The sequence below is a fragment of the Cynocephalus volans genome, chromosome 6, assembly GCF_027409185.1.
Source record: "Cynocephalus volans isolate mCynVol1 chromosome 6, mCynVol1.pri, whole genome shotgun sequence".
Taxonomy (NCBI): Eukaryota; Metazoa; Chordata; class Mammalia; order Dermoptera; family Cynocephalidae; genus Cynocephalus; species Cynocephalus volans.
Window position 1 is genome coordinate 162,622,006 of NC_084465.1, and position 20,891 is coordinate 162,642,896.

At 50.8% G+C, this 20,891-nt stretch overlaps 1 pseudogene; it reads left to right on the forward strand.

Moving 5' to 3' along the window:
- The first annotated feature begins 1,030 nt into the window (after nt 1–1,030).
- On the forward strand, nt 1,031–13,026 carry LOC134381124 (putative serine protease 47; annotated as a pseudogene).
- The last annotated feature ends 7,865 nt before the right edge of the window (nt 13,027–20,891 follow it).

Sequence of the window (20,891 nt, forward strand, 5' to 3'; positions counted from 1 at the left end):
TCACAACATGTATGAATTCTTCTTTCAGTCCTTCTAAAGAAATATATATTTTTCCCTACACTAACGTACTTTTGCTAAACCCTAGATACTGGTTTAACAATTAATTGAAATTAAGTCCTTAATAAATAAGGCTGTGTGACCTTTGGGTTCTGCTTTCATTATAACAATTATTAAACTGATATTTTAGTGTATGTTTGTTACTATTGATTATTTAGCGATATTGACTATTAAATTGATATTTTCATGTATACTGTGTGCAGTGCTATCTCCCTTATGCCTAGACTTAGTGGTGAATAAAATAATAATTTCCCCCGGTTGTCTGGAGTTTACAGTGTAGTGATGAAGACAAAGACAGAAATAAATGTAAAATGAGAGGATCTCACTTCTAATAGAAACAAATTCAGAAATTACATCATGAAATACGAGGGCACCTCAAAACGTTTGCAGAAAAATGGAATCGAAAGACAATATGAATCTTTGCATGAATTTTTGAAGTTCACTCATAGAAACGGGGAACGTGTCTTTGAAACTTAGATCCCACTCCCTTTCCACCAGTCTATGGAGAAGTCACTGATTAACAAGAGATTGGAGATCTTTATCGCTCTCATAAAATGTTTGCCATTGATTACTGAAAATGACACGTTAATGTTCATTTTCCACATAACTAGTTAGACTGAACGTTTTCCCCTGTGTATGGGTCTTTTAATTCCTTCTCCCGTGAATTACCTTTTTAACATCCTTTCCCATATTTCGTGTCATTCATGTGCAGGAGCTCTTGATTGCGTCGTGGTCGTGCCATACTCAGACCGGTCAGGGGCGGGGTCAAGGTTGGGTCTGAGGCTGGGCCGGGCAGGTGTCAAGGCTCTGAAGAGAGTCAAGGTCTGTACTGGGATGGGGTCGGGGTGAGGTCAGCCTGTCTCTGAAAGTTCAGGGCCTGTCTGGGGCTGGGGTCAGGGCGGGGTCAGGGTGTGGCCAGGGGCGGGGTCAAGGCCTGCTCCCGCTTCCCACCCTCTGGCGCGGGTGTCGAGCGATGGGTGTGGAGTCGCCAAGGACCCGAGGCCAGCCAGGCCGCCTGCTCTGGCCGCTGCTGCTGCTGCTGCTGCTGCTGCTGCTGTCCCCGAGACAGGAGGAGGCGGCCCCCAACCAGCAGCCCCGCGTCCCCAGCCCCTCGCAGGCTCCGGGGGAGGCAGGAGCGAGCCCGGGGGCTCAGAAGGGCCGGGGACCCACGGGCAGCGGGCCCCAGGGCTCTGCAGCCCCAGACCAGGGTCCCTTTGAAGCAGACCGTGTGGGGCGGAGCCGGGCCCCGGGCAGGGCTGGCACACTGGGCTGGAGTGGGGGCCCAGACTGGGGTGCTGGAGGGGGCGATCAAATGGCGGTGGGCGGGGGCCGAGGGCGGCTGGGGCTGGATGGGGCTGGATGGGGCTGGATGGGGAGGCTAGAGATGGCCAGGGAGGCCCAATGGCTGGCTGGCTGGCTGGGGGCCCAGACTTGACGGGGCGTTGGGAGGTGCTGGCCAACAAGGGGAGGAGGCGGAGAGGGCCGGCTGGAGGCCAGGTGCCCTGTGCTGGAAGTCACCTGAGGCTGTCCTCTCTGCCCTCCCCTCTCAACCAGGTGGCTCCACAGACAGCATCAGCCAAGGTGGGTTGGGGAACCTTCCTCAGGGCCTGGTGTGGGAGGCGTGGATCTGGACAGATGACAAAGGCCTGGCCGTGGGGCTGGGCGGAGGGAGAGAGCGCCAGGAGTGCTGCTGAGGGGCCCAGAGTCAGGTGGGCCCAGGGGCCTCATGCCCCCTCCCTGAGGCCGGGGGACCACAGGCCTGCACCAGGGCACTGCCTCTCAAGGCTGCAACCACAACTCCCCTCCCAGAAGTGTCTTAGAACCAAGGTTGCCTTCATTAGCCCACCCCCTTCCTTTTAGAAATGGAGGATAATGAATCAGAGAGGGGTAGTGACTTTTCCTGGGTCACACAGCACAGACTCCTGCCAGTGATTCTCTCTCCCTGGGATACTGGAGTGAGGTGGAGGGGGCATAGCCACTTAGAAGCCATGACCTTGAGCAAGCACCATTAGTAACCTCTGAGACCTTTGGTTCTTTGACCTACAAAGCAGGCATCCAGGCGTGCTGGGGGAAGGAAATAAAGGCACAGGGCCTGGGTCCCAGTCCACTGCCCTGGCAGGTCCACTTAAGGATGAGCTGCTGTGGCCACACTCAGTCACCCTTGCCCCATTCCCCCCAGGCCCCTGGGTCCTCTTTCCCCCAGAGCTTACTCAGTTGTGCTCGGCCATCTGTCCTTGGTGCTGGCCACTGAAGGCAGAAGCCGGGCAGCCCTCAGTCATTTGGCCAGGTCACTTGTCCTCTGGCCTTGGTTTTCTCATCTGTGAAGTGGAGGAGGGGTCTCTTTGGGTTGGCCTTCGGGGGCACCACCTGTGTTTCTAACAGGTGGGTGGGGGGTGTCTCCACAGTGTGCGGGAAGCCCAAGGCGATAGGGAAGATCTACGGTGGCCAGGACGCGGTGGCCGGCCAGTGGCCGTGGCAGGCCAGCCTGCTCTACAAGGGCTCGCACCTCTGCGGAGCCGTCCTCATTGACTCCCACTGGCTGGTTTCGACCTCCCACTGCTTTCTCAAGTGAGTCCTCCTTCCGTGGGGCCCCCAGCAGAGGGGCTGGCAGGGGAGGATGATGCGGGGGAGGAGGGGGAAAGAGGGCTGGGGTCCTGCGCCTTTCTCCTCAGGGCTTCCCTCTGGGGCGGGCTCCTGCCACCAAACACACGTTGTGTTTCCCTTTGACCTGCAGAACCCTACACCTGGACTGTCCCCACTCGCCACCCAGTGCTCCTTCATGTGCCCAGACCCTCCTCATCCTTCATCCTCAGCTCCAGCAGGGAGCCCTCGGCCTCCTGTGTCTGTCCCCCCAGCAGTGACATGCCCCGAGAGCACTGGCAGTGGCTGCAGGGCTTCTCCTCACTGTCCACACTCCTGAGTCACACTCTCGGCAGGGACCTGGGACTCTTCAATACCACCAGTGCCAGGCAATTCCTTTATCGTTCATGTAAAACTGCATGCCTGGGAGGAGCCATGCCGGTCACAGTCCCTGAGTGCCAGGTGGGAGGGGTGGGGTCCTTGACCTTGGAGAACAACGTGGACGGGCAGGAGTGTAACTCCTCTGACCCTCCTGGGTCTGACTCAGTTCCCAGCTTCTGAACAGATGTGGAGGGGCCCAGGAGTAGGGTCCCCACGGTCCAGTCAGGAGTCACAGATGGGAGCTTCCTGGCTTTGAGACCCCAGCTGGGTTCTGTTGGCAACTACCCTGTGCCACTCTCACCTGAGACCCTCTATGGCACAGGGGATGGCAAGACCCCACATCCAGGGGTCTCCGTCCTCTCAGGAAGGCGAGACACAAGCCCCAGTCGTGTGATGCGGCGGGAGAGAGCCCAGAGGGGGTGAGAAGTGCAGGCTCCCAGGTGGGGGGTCGAGAGCGAGGCGGCTGTCGGGGAGGCCTGGGGGCTGCAGGGGCTGCCCGAGGGAAGACGGGCACAGGGAGTGTGGGGAGGGCCTCCCCGGTGGGCGGTGGGCGCCTGTTGAACAAGCCATGAAGGCAGGGAGCGGACCCGTCGTGTTGGGGAGGCAGGAGAGCTTCAGTTTCGGGCCCATCTGTGCGCTTAGCCAGGCCCTTCTGAGCGCTTCCAGCGACGCGGACAACACCCTCAGGGAGGGGAAGGAAAGGTGGTCAGGCCAGGGGGCGGGCCGGCCTCGGAGGCCCTCAGAAGCTCGGGCTGGAGCTGGGATTGAGCCAGAGCTCCTCTTGAGTGACATAAAAGGGCTTGGTTTGGAGACCTTAGCAAGGACCCATCCAGCGGTAGGATTCTCTGCTCCTCCGATTCAGGGTGTGATGGGAAGCCACATATCCCGAGACTGTGAGTAGAATATCCTTCAGCCTCAAGGAAGAAGCGGTCCTGACTGTTAGGAAGGGGGCGACAGAGCTGCTGGGAATGATGGCGAGGTGGAGGAGCCCGGGAGGTGTGGGCAGTGAGATGAGCATTCAGGAAGAGGGTGCTGGCCCCACACCTGGGGACAACTGTGATCATCATAATGGCACTTCCTCCTCCAGCAAATCCCAGGCCCCGGAGGACTATCAGGTTCTGTTGGGAAACACCCAACTGTACCAGCACACCCAGCACAGCCAGAAGATGTCTGTGAACCGGATTATCAGCCACCCGGATTTTGAGAAGTTCTACCCCTTCGGGAGTGACACTGCCATGCTGCAGCTGCACCTGCCCGTGAACTTCACTTCCTATGTCATCCCTGCCTGCCTCCCACCCCCAGACATGCAGCTGCCCAGTAACGCATCCTGTTGGATAACTGGCTGGGGAATGCTCACCGAGGACAGTGAGAGGGTGTGGGAGAGGCAGAGGCTGAGGGAGGGGAGGACAGGGGAGGAGGAGGAAGAGGGAGGCGAGGGGAAGAAGGGAGCGGTGGCTCCACTAGGCAAGGAGGCCCAGGCTGGTTTCTGAAGCCACTGGTCCTTGGCCTGATGTGCCTCATTTCCATGACCTGAAAGATGAGGACGGGACCACCTGTGGCCATTCCCATTTTGCAAGTGTGCGATTCCATGGCTCCAGAATCCCGAGTCCCAGGCTCTGAAAGTCTGTGAATCTTTGACTTTCAGCATCAAGGGTCTGGGTTCTTTGGGTCTTCATGGTCCTTGATTTTAATGCTTTTAATCAGCCATGGGTCTGAGATGACTTGATTCAACTCAAAAGTCAAGCTTGGGGGCTGGCCCATTCCAGGTCCCCACCACACACCTCGATTTTCCCTTGCCGTAGAAGATACGTGGGGAAAAGCGAAGAGAAAACATTGTGGCTTCTGACCTCTGAGCCCGAACGATCAAGTCAGAATGGTTACAACACGGGGGTGTCGAGCCTCTCCCGACCTCACTTCACTCTTATCCTAACCTAGGCCAATGTCTACTTCATACTCTCGTTAGGTGAACTGAGTAACAGAGAAGGAAGTTTTGTTTGATTAGATTGAAAGAAGAAAAATGTAGGCAAAGACTTATGCATAAGAGTGTTTATTGAAGGAAGTGTTTATGGTTTGGGGAAATGCTTATGTTATAATGTTAAGGGGGAAAGAAAGAACATACTTGTAAATGTTTTGGGAGTCACAATTTGTTACAGAGTTTCTCAACAGAGGTGCTACAGGTATTTTGGACAGAACATGACTTCATCGAGTGGGGCTCTGCTGGCATCCCTCGCCCTTGCCTAATAAAGCCAGGAACACTTCCCAATCATACGACAACCAGCCTCCTGCATTTATATACACACATGCACACGCACGCACACGCACACACGCACATACACACACGACTGCTTACTCTCTGACTTGGTTGCACTGCAGTGCTACCATCTTCTTGCCTGTAGCCCCTGAACTGGCCTCCCAGCTTCCACCCTTGTGTGCCTCCACACAACTACCAGAATATTACTTTAAAACTTTGGTCATGTCACTTCCCTGTTCAGTACCCTCCAGTGCCTTCTCATCTGTGCTTAGAATAAAATCCAAACTCCCCACCTTGGCTATAAGGTCTTGCATGGTGCCGGCACCTGCCATCTGCCTCATCTCCTACTGCAATGCCTCACACACACACACCCCAGCCACATGGGCCTCCTTGCTGCTTCTTGAATATGCCAAGGCCATTCCCATTGCAGAGCCTTTAGCTTTGCAGTTTTTTTTCCCTGCCTAGCTCACTCCATCGTGTCATATTCGCATGACTGGTGTCTACTTTACATTTACAATTCAGCTCCTCTCCTGAGTTTTACTTAATCATTTATATTAGTCCATTTCGTGTTGCTATAGCAGAAATACCTGAGACTGGGTAATTTATAAAGAACAGAGGTTTATTTGGCTTACGATTCTGGGACAGCTGCATCTGGCACAGGCCTCAGGCTGCTTCTACTCATGGTGGAAAGAGGCAGGCAGCCGGCGGGTACAAGCAGATCACATGGCAAAAGGAAGCACGAGAGAGAGAGGAGGTGCCAGGGTCTTTTAAACAACACTGGGGATCAAATTTCCTCATGAGTTCTGGGAGGACAATACATCCAAACTCCATCATCATTTGAGCTAAAAGAGGCCTCCCCTACTATCACATCTCTGTTTTATTTCCTTCATACCACTTAATAGATCAAAAATAATTTTATTTATTTATCTACTTCACTTACTGTCTCTCCCAACTAAAAATGTATTACTATGTCATTAGTGTCTAAAAGACAACTAGCATGGGGGTAGATGAAGAGAAGAGTGATTGAGTGAGTGGACGGATGGGTGGATGGATGGATGGAAGGAAGAGTGAATGGATGGACATATGGATGCGTGGATGGATGGATGGATATATGGATGGATGGATAGAAGGACCAGTGAATAGATGAATGGATATGTGGATAGAAGGATGGGTGAGCACATGGATGGATGGATGGATGGATGGGTGGTGTTTATGCAGGTAGATGGATGTGTGGATGGAAGGATTAGGGAGTGGGTGGATAGTGGGTGATGTGTTGATAGATGGAGGGAGGATGAGTGGGTGACTAACGGAGGGATGGATGGAGAGATGGATGGAAGTGCTGATGGATGGGCAAACGGATAGAAGGATGAGTGGATGAATGGGGTGTGTGGGAAGATGGTAGATGGATGAAGGAATGGGTGAGTGAGTGAATGGATGGGCAGGCAGGTGGATGAAGATATGGGAGAAGAGTTAGTGATAGATGTGTGGAGAATGGATGGGACAGTTCATGAAAGAGTAGGTGGGTGAGAGAATGTTTGCTAAGATGCAATGAATGGGTCGTGTGTTGGCAGGTTTTGCCTCTTGTGCACTAGGAGAGGTATGGCCTGTGGCTGTAAGAGAGGTGGAAGTAAAGGATGAATATGTGGAAAAGTTTGAGCAAAAGGAGAGGAGCTTATCAAGGATGGTAGAAGACTCAAGCAGTGTTGAAAGCCCAGCTGTTTTGAGAAAACCCACGTCTGGGGGGTAGTGGGGTGCAGTGGGAAGAGCGGCAGTGCAGAGTAGCCTGGGCTTCCTTGGCTCACCTACGCTGCACGTCACTGACCTCCCCTTATCTTTGCAGTGCACCTGTCACCGCCCTTCTCTCTACAGGAGGGTAAGGTAGGCATCATTGAGAACACGTTCTGTAATATGTTATATGAGCAAAGAACTGGAAAAGACAAGAACTCCCCTGTGCGGGAAGAGATGCTGTGTGCTGGGGACTTCTCGACGGGAAAGTCCATCTGCCGAGTGAGTGAGGCCATGTCGGCTGTTCTCTTGCCTGTCCTCTGGACTTTGGTTTCCCCAGGGGGACCTGTGTCGTTGCCTCTACTCTCTGTGGAGCCCCCTGCACTTCCTGTTTTCTCCCTTCTGCATGTCTTCCCGGGGCTCCACTTCTCAGCCATCTCCCCCAGACTGTTCCTTTCCCCGGCCCATCCCAGCGTGATGGCGTCTGCTGGAAGGATCCACGCACAGCCTCCATTTTTGTTGCATTTTTTTTTTGTCTTTTTCGTGACCGGCACTCAGCCAGTGAGCGCACGGGCCATTCCCATACAGGATCTGAACCCGTGGTGAGAGCGTCGCTGCGCTCCCAGCGCCGCACTCTCCCGAGTGCGCTGCAGGCTCCGCCCTGCATATTTTAAATTTTTACTGAAGCATAACATACATAGGCAAGAGTACACGATTCATAAGTGTATAGTCTGAACTTTCCCATACCGACAGACATGTTCCCAGCACCCCACAAACCCCGCTCATGTCCCCTTCTTGTCACCAGTGCCCAAGGATGACCACCATCTTCACTTTCAACCCCTTAGAGTAGACTCTGAGTTTATAGTTGTTACTCTGTGGTGTCCTAACGTCGTACGTGTGAGACTCACCCACACTGTGACACAGTGACAGCTCGCGCTTTCTGGCTGCTCTGTAGTGCACTGTGTGTGCACTGGACTCTGTTATCTGCTCTACTCTGGGTGGGTATTTGAGTAGTTTCCAGGTGGGGGGTACTACAGGTAGCAGTGCCCTACACACTTTGTACTTGTCGTTGGGACACAGATGAACACCATATATTTCATATTGTCCACAGAAGCCCACAGGCACGACCTCTGGAGGAAAGGTGTGTGCCCCGGCTGGGGACAGTTAGCCCGTAGCCTGCCACAGCGGCCAGTGGGGAGCTCGTATCTCAACAACACTCGGCGCTTCCATTTTTTCTTATTTGGGCAGTTTTGGAGAGAGTGTAGTGATTTGTAGTTTTAATTTACATTTTCCTGATGACTAATTAAGTTAAATATATTTCCATAAGTTTATTATCATTGGATATCTTCTGTGGTTTCAAGTTTGTTTGTCCCCCCCTCTCCCCATGTTCCTGTTGGGTCGACTGTCTTTTTCTTCTAGGAGCTCTTTATGTATTCTGGATATAAGTTCACTATTGGACATAGGGATTGTGAAGATCTCTAACCCTTTGTCATGTCCCTTTTTACAGATGGGGAAACTGACACCCAGAGATGGAAAGTGGCTAGTCTACAGAGAGGAGGCACAGCCTAGGCCCAGGTGTTCCGACTCCGAGGCCAACCCTGCCTCTACCACACCTGCCACAAGGTCCAGCCTCCTGAGCTGGCATTTGCAGGTCGAGCATTTGCATAGAAGCCACCATGGAGTGGACAGGAAAGTGTTAGGACCCTGTAGTCAGAGACATTGCTCTGCTGCCTGTGCCTGCCCTGTGACTTCAGATGGTCTCTTCACCTTCTGAGCCTGGGTCCTCCTCTGTAGTGTGAGATTCCGAGGTCTCCTTCATGGGCTTGTTGAAAGGATTGTGTAGTGGGTTGAGTGGCATCTGCCAAAATTCAAGTCCACTCAGAACCTCAGAATGTGGCCTTATTTGGAAATAGGGTCCTTACAGATGTAATTAGTTAAGAATCTCAAGACGAAACCGTTCTGGATTTAGGGTGAGCCCTAAATCCAATGATTGGTGTCCATATCAGAGGGAAGGAGAGAGAGACACACAGAGAAGGCCACGTGAAGAGACTGGAGTGATGTTGCCCCAAGCCGAGGATCACCTGGGGCCACCAGGAGCTGGGAAAGACAAAGATGGATCCTCCCCTAGAGCCTTTGCGGGTAGCCTGACCCTGATGACACCTTGATTTTGGACTTCTGGACTCCAGAACTGTGAGAGAATAAATTTCTTTCTAAGCCACCAAGTTCATGGCAATGTGCTACAGCAAACCCCTGGAAATGAGCACATTTAGTTAAGGCCACAGCACTAAACAAAAGGACAGATTGAAGACTAGAATGAGGTCTTGTTGCCCCACAGTCTGAGCACTGAGACCCCTGGCCCTGAGAAGGGCCCACTGACAGCACTGTTGTCATTAGTGCCCCGTGATCCGCCTGAGCCAGAGCGGGGAGCTCGGCCCACCTGCCCCGTGGTGGGAAACAGCCCTGGGTTTCTTGGTTCCCAGGCCACGTGCCGTCTTTCCTTCTTTCCGGCTGTCTTGTCTGGCCCACCCTCCTCACAGAGTCTGCTGCACCCACAGGTGAAGGGAGGAGACTGTGGCGTGCAGGGGCCGGTGTGGGGGGGTGTCTGCCACCAGCCCCCAGCCCAGCTGGAACCCGGGCCTCCTTCACATCGTTCTCCACCTGGCTTCTCCTGCGAAGGCTGTGCCCATGGGCTCCTGGGCAGCGACCTTGAGTGTATGCCTGTGGGACGTCCCATAGTGCCCCCTGGACCCCGCCCCTTGTCTAGTTCCTTCTGCAGGGTGAGGACACCACTGAGCAGACACCCCTCCCCCACTCTGTGTCTTCCCTCCTTGGCCTTTCAGTCACCACAGCTTGTCTGTGAGGTTCTGTCTGGACTCTTATCCTGCTGAGTCACCTGCCTGGCATGTGCCGTGATGAGCTAAGTTTTCCTCAGCCATGAAATAGGGTCGCTAACAGCCTCCACTTCGTAAAGCTACTGTAGAAACTTAACTTTACATTACATCCTGGCATAGCAGGTGCTCAACAGGTGTTGGCCTTTCTGTTCCTGGCCTGGCCCGTCGCCCTCCACCTGCGTTGTGCTTGTTCTTCTGGGCCTGCAGGACCTTCCTTTCACTCAAGGTGGAACTGACCACTGTGGCCCTGGCCCCGCCTCACACGCGCCCCCTGTGGTTTCCCCTGTCTCTACAGTAGTGCCAACCGCAGCTCACTTGTCATGGGCTACACTACTGTAGGGACTTCTTCTGCCTTCTCAGAGCCCCCAGGGGCCAGGAGGCTGCTGGAGTCCTTCCCATTCTCCCCAGACTGGCTCAGAATCCAGCGTGATGTTGGCAACCACATGGCTCATCTGCGTGAGTTGCTGAGGCCTGAGTGAACAGGAGCCACCGCCTGGAGGGTCAGGCCTGCCTGTGGCCTGGAACGAGCTGGATGGTGGGACACTGTGAGGAGGGGCAGGGGCACTCTGGATGGGGAACCTCGAAGGAAGGGCTGAGACAGCAAAGGCACATTCCCACTCTCAAGAAGACCCTGTGCATGAATTTGCTAGGGCTGCAGTAACAAATCACCACAAACCGAGTGGCGAGAGAACAGTTCTGGAGGCTAAAAGTCTAAAATCAAGGCGTCAGCAGAGCTCATTCCTTCTGGGGGCTCTTGGGGAGACTGTTTCCCGGCCTCTTCCAGCTTCTAGAGGCTGCCGCATTTCCTGGTTCGTGGTCTCTCCCTCCATCTTCAAAGCGCATCAGTCTTACCTCTGCATCTGTTGTCACATCCTCTTCTCTGATTTTGACCCTTCTGCCTCCCTCTTTCCCTTAGGAGCTCTTTGTTACCTATCTCAGGGTCCTCCACTCAACCCCATCAGCAAAGTCCCTTCTGCCCCATAAGACAACATATTCACAGGTACCGGGGGTGAGGACGTGGATGTCTTGGGGGTCCTTAAGCGATGACCACACTGTGTCACACCCTCTGTACCCTTCAGGCCTCCGTTCCTCAGCCCTGACCCTCCTCGCCCTCAGCTCACGTCTTCTCATTTCACTGAGGAGATGGAAGCAATGGACTGGCACTCGCTCATCTAGTCCCACAGCCACCCACCCCTGCCCCGGCCCGGTGTCCCAGAGCCCTCATGGCCCAGCCGGGTAGGTACTCGGGCTCCCCCCGGCTCCATGTCCTCTGCTTACCCCCCACATCTCCCATGGAAATGACAGCAGCAATCCTCTGCAGCCACTGCCCGATTTCTCTGCCTGCCTCCTCTGGAGTCTCCTCCCAGAGCTGACCGCACCAGAGCTCTTTAACCCACTCCACTCCGGCTCTGTCCACCCGTGGCACGGAGCCATTTTGTCCATAGCTTCTGTCTTGCCAGAGTCATCACTCCCTCGCCATGTCACTTGTCACATGCAGCCCCTCCTGAGTGCCACACCCAGCTGCCCCACTTGGACTCTGCCATCCGTTCCCCTCAGGCTTCAAAATGCTGAAGGCCCCAGAGCTCAGTCCTCAGCCTCTTCTCTTCTCTCTCTGCACCTTCTCCCTGGTTGGGGGGAAAGGGTTAGATGTGACATTTCCTTTGGCTCCTTCTTCAAAACACTGTCCCAAATCTGACTGTCTCTCACGGCCTTGGCCACCTCCCTCCTGCAGTGCCTCCCTGGTCTCCCCTCTCGACCTGGTGCTTGACATCCGTCCCTTCTCCACACAGCACCAGACTGGCCCATTTGAACAGGTCATGTCCCCTGCACAATTCTCCAAACTCCCCCCACCATGCCAGCCTGTGACTCCCTCTGTCCCTGCGCTGCAGACCCCGTGGCTACTACCTCCTCTCCTTGTTTGCACCAACTGCACCCTCTGTTCCTGGACCTTGGAAAGCCAGGTTCTGTTTCCTATTTCCACTCAGCTCAGGAAAGCTTTCTGTGACACAAAGGCCATGTAAAGGGTCTGTTTGCTTGTCTACGGTGCCATGGGGGAGGGGCGTTGTCTTTTCACCCTGCGTTTCCTAAGAGCAGTGCCTGTGCCAGGATGCTCAGCAGGCCTGTGGGTTAAGTGGACAGAGGAGCCTGCTGTGGCCCTGCCACCTCCCACTGCCAAGGCTAAGGCCCTTTCTTTGGGCCTCAACTTTTGGCCTCTGAAGTAGGGACTTTCCAGCTGGATGATCCTACCCTGCAGCATCCCAGGACTCCAGTAACTCCCAGCAACTTCCTGGAGATCCTCCCCCACTCCCCTAGTGATGTGGGCTACCTCCCCGAGGCCTAGGCCTGGGTATTTTCTAAAGATGCTTAACAAGGAGTTGAGAGAGACCCAAAGACCCAAAGGAACAAGAAGGGGACCGGACAGGTGCACTTTGCTGCGGTTCAGGTTTACAAGAGCTGGGGTCTGCACAGAGGCATCAGCTGGGCCGGCTCTGCTCACAGGCTGAGCCCCTCTTGGGCCCCATCCATGCAGAAGTCTCCTCTGGGCCCCAAGCAGCATGATGTCTTGGGCCCCTGGGCGATGGGTGCAGAGGGTGGGGTCCACGTGTGGGCAGACTCAGATCCATGACTGTCCACCATTAGGATCAGCCAGGAGCTTCTTGATGCTTGACTCCAGTGTCCCAACCCTGAGATTTTGACCTGATGGGTCCACAGTGGGATCCTGACTCAGATAGCGGGGCACAGAGTACCCCATGGTGGCACCTGGTGTCTCTGATAGCCCAGTCTCCCACCCCCACCGGTGCTAACCCCCCTCTCTCTCCTCAGGGTGATTCCGGGGGACCCCTCATCTGCTACCTCCCCAGTGCCTGGGTCCTAGTGGGCCTGGCCAGCTGGGGCCTGGACTGCTAGCATCCCGCCTACCCCAGTGTCTTCACCAGGGTCACCTACTTCACCGACTGGATCAACGGAATCAGGAGGCTCACTCCTGTCCCTGACCCTGAGTCTGCTCCTCTGGGCACCAGTTCCCCCCCACTGCCTCCGAGGGCTGCTGCCTCACCCGGGCCCGGCACCACTCTTATGCCTCCTCAGACCTTGCTGCTGCCGCCACTCATCCTCAGGGCCCTGCAGCCGGCCCTGTGGTGACCTCGGCCCAGTCTCCATGCGGGACCCCTCCTCTCTCAGCCCACCGTGTCTCTAAATGCTTCTTTTTCCTCAGCTTTTCTGTCCATTAACTGTCTTTTCCCAATCAAGCCTGGCAAAACCAAACTAGACAAAATAAAAGCCCCGCCTGGCTCCTCCTGAAGCCACAGAGGCGTCTGGGCCCTCCTGCTCCAGCGCCCGCCCTCCCCTGGGGTCAGCGATTTGCCTCTCTGGGCAAGGATCTGGACCTTGCCGAGGGCTTCCAGGAGGAAAACAGGAGAGGGGGGCACGTTGAAGGGACGTGGCTGCTCGCAGGCTGCTCATGACTTGGGGAGGTCGTTCTTTCAGAGGAGGCGAGACTTTGCACCCCGTGTGCCAAGTCTGGGGGAGCAGGGGCTTCCGTGAAGCAGAGGAACAGCGCTCCTGGGGCATGTGGGAGGGAGGGCTGACTCCCAGAGGAGACGGAGGGAGGGAGGGGAGACCCTGGAGCATGCAGTGACTGAGCGGGAATGGGGTATAGGACCCAGGCCATGAGGAAGGGGGTCGGCCAGCGGCTAGAGGGCTTTCAGATGTGGGTGGCTAGGGAAAGGGATGGGAAGCAGGTGGAGGAGGCCCCGATGACTGGCCGAGGGCTGACGTTTAGGCCAGAAATGCTCAGATCCTTATTCATAGCGTCAATTCCCAACACCTTCCTCACCTGCCCCCATAGGTCCTGCTCTCCCCAAGTCTGCAGGAGCCTGGCCCCCCACCCACTAACCTCTAACCCTGCATGAACCTGCTCCCTGCTGTCCAAGGCCCCAGGCCAAGCCTGCCTGGAGTGTCCACATACCTCCAGCAGTTGGAGCCTGGTGTCACTTTTGCTAGTTAGCTGACCCAGGACTTAGTGGCCTGGCAATAAGGCCTGAAGTAGTGTCCTAGGCTGTCCTTCCTACAAATCTGTGGGACAGAGTCCTGGTGCAGCCAGCAGGAACCTGGCAGGCCTGAAGGTGCAGCCTGCCCCAGCCTACAGAGCCCACAATAAAAAGTGAGAGCTCCCACTTAGCACATGTCCATATGGATCGGGTGCCAAAGGGTTCAGTGAAAATTCTTTATTATCTTGGTATTGCCCAAATTTCTGGACCCTCACTTGCAGGAGGGTGCAGCTGGACTCACATGCACACCAGCACCAGGATCTCACTGGTTCAAATCCTCTGCTACTCATGCAGGCACTCTCATCCCAGAACAATCTGTAGGACCTCAAGAGTGTTTTCACAGGGTCTCCTCCTGTAGGGATGTTTCTGGCAGTTCCTGTGTCCAGCTGGAGCTACACCACTGAGGTTCCACTGTGCCTAGCTGTACACCTGCTGCTAGTGTCTGGCCTTAGAGCTCAGCAGTCTCTGAAGGGGGTGGCAAAAGCATTCTCTCCCCTAGTGGTGAGTTCAGTTACAGACCCTGGGAAGACAGGGAGTCACGGAGACAGCGTGTGGTTCACACGTGTTCTCCTCAAGGTCAGGGAAGCGTGGGCGGTTCGGTTAGTATTAGCAACGCCACTTGCCCCAGAGTTACTGTTCTCCTCCCAACTGTGGCGGCCTCAAGTGGCCCTGGGGGCCTAGGAGTCATATACCCTTCTCCAGGAGTTAGGTGTTTCCTGTCTCCCCAGACGTCCTCAGACCTTTAAACCAAGGAACCCCAGCACATGCCTGGTCCACACGACAGACCATCCAAATCTCAGCTCCAGCCCAGCCAGTTACCCAATTACCCAAAACCAAACTAAGTGCTCAGTATTATTACCCTGGTTTAGTTTCTTTTTATTTTTTTATTTTTATTTGTTTTTAAAAATTTTTTATTTTATCGATATACATCGTGGCTGATTATTGCTCCCCATCACCAAAACCTCCCTCCCTCCTCCCTCCCCCCCTCCCCCCCAATAATGTCCTTTCTGTTTGCTTGTTGTATCAACTTCAAGTAGTTGTGGTTGTTATATCTTCTTCCCCCCCTCCCCCAGTTTGTGTGTGTGTGTGTGTGTGTGTGTGTGTGTGTGAATTTATATATTAATTTTTAGCTCCCTCCAATAAGTGAGAACATGTGGTATTTCTCTTTCTGTGCCTGACTTGTTTCACTTAATATAATTCTCTCAAGGTCCATCCATGTTGTTGCAAATGGCAGTATTTCATTCGTTTTTATAGCTGAGTAGTATTCCATTGTGTAGATGTACCACATTTTCCGTATCCACTCATCTGATGATGGACATTTGGGCTGGTTCCAACTCTTGGCTATTGTAAAGAATGCTGTGAAGAACATTGGGGAACAGGTATACCTTCAACTTGATGATTTCCATTCCTCTGGGTATATTCCCAACAGTGGGATAGCTGGGTCGTATGGTAGATCTATCTGCAATTGTTTGAGGAACCTCCATACCATTTTCCATAGAGGCTGCACCATTTTTCAGTCCCACCAACAATGTATGAGAGTTCCTTTTTCTCCGCAACCTCGCCAGCATTTATCGTTCTGAGTCTTTTGGATTTTAGCCATCCTAACTGGGGTTAGATGGTATCTCAATGTGGTTTTGATTTGCATTTCCCGGATGCTGAGTGATGCTGAGCATTTTTTCATATGTCTGTTGGCCATTTGTATATCTTCCTTAGAGAAATGCCTACTTAGCTCTTTTGCCCATTTTTTAATTGGGTTGCTTGTTTTCTTCTTGTAAAGTTGTTTGAGTTCCTTATATATTCTGGATATTAATCCTTTGTCAGATATATATTTTGCAAATATTTTCTCCCACTCTGTTGGTTGTCTTTTAACTCTTATTTTTTCAGGGTGTATATTTAAATCCTTAATCCATTTTGAGTTGATTTTAGTATACGGTGAGAGGTATGGATCTAGTTTCATTCTCCTGCATATGGATATCCAGTTATCCCAGCACCATTTGCTGAAGAGGCAGTCCCTTCCCCAGTGAATAGGCTTGGTGCCTTTGTCAAAGATCAGATGGCAGTAAGTGTGTGGGTTGATTTCTGGATTCTCTATTCTATTCCATTGGTCAGTGTGTCTGTTTCTATGCTAGTACCATATTGTTTTGGTTATTATAGCTTTGTAGTATAGCTTAAAGTCAGGTAGTGTTATGGCTCCAGCTTTATATTTTTTGCTCAGCATTGCTTTGGCTATGCGTGGTCTTTTATTGTTCCATATAAATGACTGGATAGTTTTTCCCATTTCTGAGAAAAATGTCTTTGGAATTTTGATGGGGATTGCACTGAATTTGGGTAGCATGGACATTTTCACTATGTTGATTCTTCCAATCCAAGAGCATGGGATATCTTTCCATCTTCTTGTATCCTCTCTAATTTCTCTCAGCAGTGGTTTGTAGTTCTCATTAGAGAGATTTTTCACCTCCTTGGTTAACTCAATTCCTAAGTATTTTATTTTTTTCGTGGCTATTGTAAATGGGCAGGCTTTCTTGATTTCTCGTTCTGCATGTTCACTATTGGAGAAAAGAAATGCTACTGATTTTTGTGTGTTGATTTTGTATCCTGCTACTGTGCTGAAATCATTTATCAATTCCAGCAGTTTTTTTGTAGAGGTTTTAGGCTGTTCGATATATAGGATCATGTCATCTGCAAACAGGGACAGTTTGACTTCATCTTTTCCAATCTCGATGCCCTTTATTTCCTTCTCTTCTCTGATTGCTCTGGCTAGTACTTACAACACTATGATGAATAGGAGTGGTGAGAGTGGGCATCCTTGTCTACTTCCTGTTCTTAAAGGAAAAGCTTTCAGCTTTTGCCCATTCAGGACGATATTGGCAGTGGGTTTGGCATATATGGCTTTAATTATGTTGAGATACTTTCCATCTATACCTAACTTATAGAGGGTCTTTGTCATGAATGAGTGCTGAACTTTACCAAATGCTTTTTCAGCATCTATAGAGATGATCATATGGTCCTTGTGTTTGAGTTTATTAATATGGTGTATCACATTTATTGATTTGCGTATGTTGAACCAACCTTGCATCCCTGGGATGAATCCCACTTGATCGTGATGAATAATTTTACGTATGTGTTGCTGTATTCTGTTTGCTAGTATTTTAGTGAGGATTTTTGCATCTATATTCATCAAGGATATCGGCCTGTAGTTTTCTTTTTTGGTTATATCTTTACCTGGTTTTGGTATCAGGATGATGTTTGCTTCATAGAATGAGTTTGGGAGATTTGCGTCCGTTTCAATCTTTTGGAATAGTTTGTAAAGAATCGGTGTCAATTCCTCTTTGAATGTTTGGTAAAATTCTGCTGTGAATCCATCTGGTCCTGGGCTTTTCTTTGTTGGGAGCCTTCAGATAACAGCTTCAATCTCCTTTATTGTTATTGGTCTGTTCAAATTTTCTACGTCTTCACGGTTCAGTTTTGGGAGCTTGTGTGTGTCCAGAAATTTATCCATTTCCTCCAGATTTTCAAATTTGTTGGCGTATAGTTGTTTATAGTAGTCTCGAATGATTCCTTGTATTTCAGATGAATCAGTTGTAATATCGCCTTTTTCATTTCTAATTTTTGTTATTTGAGTCTTCTCTCTTCTTTTTTTTGTTAGCCATGCTAATGGTTTGTCAATTTTATTTATCTTTTCAAAAAACCAACTTTTTGATTCGTTGATCTTTTGAATTGTTTTTTGGATTTCAATTTCATTCAGTTCTGCTCTGATCTTAATGATTTCTTTCCGTCTGCTAACTTTAGGTTTGGATTGTTCTTGTTTTTCTAGTTCTTTAAGGTGAAGTGTTAGGTTGTTCACTTGCCATCTTTCCATTCTTCTGAAGTGAGCGTTTAATGCAATAAATTTTCCCCTCAATACTGCTTTTGCAGTATCCCACAGGTTTTGGTATGATGTATCATTGTTTTCATTAGTTTCAATAAATTTTTTGATTTCCTGCTTGATTTCTTCTTGGACCCATATGTCATTAAGTAGAATGCTGTTTAATTTCCATGTGTTTGTATATTTTCCAGAGTTTCGTGTGTTATTAATTTCTAGTTTTAATCCATTGTGGTCTGAGAAGATACATGGGATAATTCCAATTTTTTTGAATTTATTGAGACTTGATTTGTGACCTAATATGTGATCTATCTTGGAGAATTGTACATGTGCTGATAAGAAGAATGAATATTCTGAGGTTGTTGGATGGAATGTTCTGTAGATATCTGCCGAGTCTGATTGGTCTAGAGTATTGTTTAGATCTTGTGTTTCTCTGCTGATTCTTTGTCTAGATGATCTGTCCAATATTGACAGTGGAGTGTTCAGGTCCCCTGCTATTATGGTATTAGTGTCTATTTCCTTCTTTAGGTCTAATAGAGTTTGTTTTATAAATCTGGCTGCTCCAACATTGGGTGCATACATATTTATGATTGTTATGTCTTCTTGATGGATCAGTCCTTTTATCATTAAGTAGTGTCCCTCATTGTCTCTTTTTATGGTTTTTAGTTTAAAGTCTATTTTGTCAGATATAAGAATAGCTACTCCAGCTCGTTTTTCTTTTCTGTTTGCATGGTAAATCTTTTTCCATCCTTTCATTCTTAGTCTGTGTGAATCTTTATGGGTGAGGTGGGTCTCTTGTAGGCAGCATATAGATGGGTCCTCCTTTTTGATCCAGTCAGCCAGTCTGTGTCTTTTGATTGGGGAATTTAAGCCTTTTACATTAAGAGCTGTTACTGAAAGGTGTTGATTTATTCCTAGCATTTTATTGGTTGTTTGGTTGTCTTAGGTGTCTTTTGTTCCTTGCTTTCTGATTTACTGTTTGGTTTCTGTGTTTGTTGGTTCCTTAGGTTGTAGATAGCGTTTTTGTTTGCTTGTTTTCTCTTCATGAATGTCATTTTTATTATACTAGTGGGTATTGATTTTTCTTGGGTTTTTATGGCAGTGGTAGTTATTTTTCAGGAACCAAACCCAGTACTCCCTTGAGGATTTCTTGTAAGGGTGGTTGTGTGGTGGTGAACTCCCGCAGTTTTTGTTTGTCTGAGAAATATACTATTTGCCCTTCATTTCGGAAGGATAGCCTTGCAGGGTAGAGTATTCGTGGCTGGCAATCTTTGTCTTTTAGTATTTTGAATATATCATCCCATTCCTTTCTAGCTTTTAGGGTTTGTGATGAGAAGTCTAATGTTAGCCTGATTGGGGATCCCTTATAGGTGATTTGACGCTTCTCTCTTGCAGCTTTTAAGATTCTCTCTTTGTCTCTGAGTTTTGCCAATTTGACTATGACATGTCTTGGAGAAGGCCTTTTTGGGTTGAATACGTTTGGAGATCGTTGAGCTTCCTGGATCTGAAGATCTGTGATTTTTCCTATACCTGGGAAGTTTTCTGCCACTATTTTGTTGAATATGTTTTCAATGCAATCTCCATTTTCCTCCCCTTCTGGAATACCCATGACTCGGATATTTGAGCGCTTAAGGTTGTCTGATATCTCTCTCAGATTTTCTTCAATATCCTTGATTCTTTTTTCTTTCTTTTTGTCTGCTTGTGTTATTTCAAACAGTCCATCTTCAAGTTCAGAGGTTCTTTCTTCAACTTCGACAAGCCTGCTGGTTAAACTCTCCGTTTTTTTTATTTCGCTGAATAACTTCTTCAGTTCAGCAAGTTCTGCTACATTTTTTTTCAGGACATTGATTTCCTTGTACATTTCCTCTTTCAGATCCTGTATACTTTTCCTCATTTCATCATGATGTCTAGCTGTGTTTTCTTGTATCTCATTCAGTTTCCTTAGAATTATCACTCGAAATTCCTTGTCAGTCATTTCAAGGGCTTCTTGTTCTATAGGATCTAGAGTTTGAGATTTATTAACTTTTGGTGGTGTACTTTCTTGATTTTTTGTATTTCTGGTATCTTTTTTTTGATGTTTATTCATTGTGGCAGGGGGTTTCACAGTCCACCGGTTTGAGACTAATGACTAACTAGGATGTTGCTGTGGTTGCCAATATCGTATGGCAACCTCCGTGGCTGCTCAGTTGGCCTCTAGTGCCTTGTGTGTGTGGTTGCCTCGGGTCTTGGGCTCCTCCGGGGAGCCACCTTTCTGGTCAGCTTGGACTCTGCTGGGCTGGTGGATCACGTACCACAGGGTGTGTGATCGCTGTTGAGCTTTCACTTCCTGTGCAGGATTTCTCCCTGTTCCGTGTGCTCTGGCCCAGGCTGTTGGATCGTGCAGTGGCGACCCCACCGGGTGTGTGGTTTCTGTCAAGTCTCCGCCTCCCTGGCCGCACGTCTCCCCACTCTGTGCGCACTGTGCTGGGCTGGGGCATGTCTTCTGCGCCCCTCTTCTATCAGCTGGGCCTTGAAGACCCTGCTCGGCACCGCCTCGCCCAGGAAGTCTACCAGGTTTCTGGTAGGCACAGATGACCGGTCGCTCTGGGTGCCTTTGTAGCACTGTGTAGATCTTTCTCAGGTCTTGTTCACCTTTGTATCCCCCCCGGTATAAATCGAGTCTAGCGCCCGCCTGCATCCAGCTCTCCGGCAGGTTCAAGTGGACCTGGGAACTCTCCTACCACACTATTCCCAACCAGAAATTGGTTAGGCTTTTTTCCGAACTGGTGGCCACAGAGATGGTAACTGCCTCCCAGTAACAGGAAGTTTACCGGGGGCCGGGGTCCAGGGTGTGGTGGAGTGACAGTCGGCCCTACCGTACTTCCTTGCCCTCCCGACACTGGCCGGGGATGCCCCACGCCACCAACCCGCCAGAGAACTGCGGAGGGAGTGGGAGGGGAGGCCGGTCCGCAGGCTCTGGGAAGCCCCGCGCCGGGCCAAGCAAGTGTGAGGGCTCAGTGGCGGCCGAGCCGGGCGGAGCTGCCTGGACCTGGGAAAATGGAGGCAGCCCCGGGGCGATGAGTGGCCCCCCAAACAGGGCTGGACCAGGGGTCACT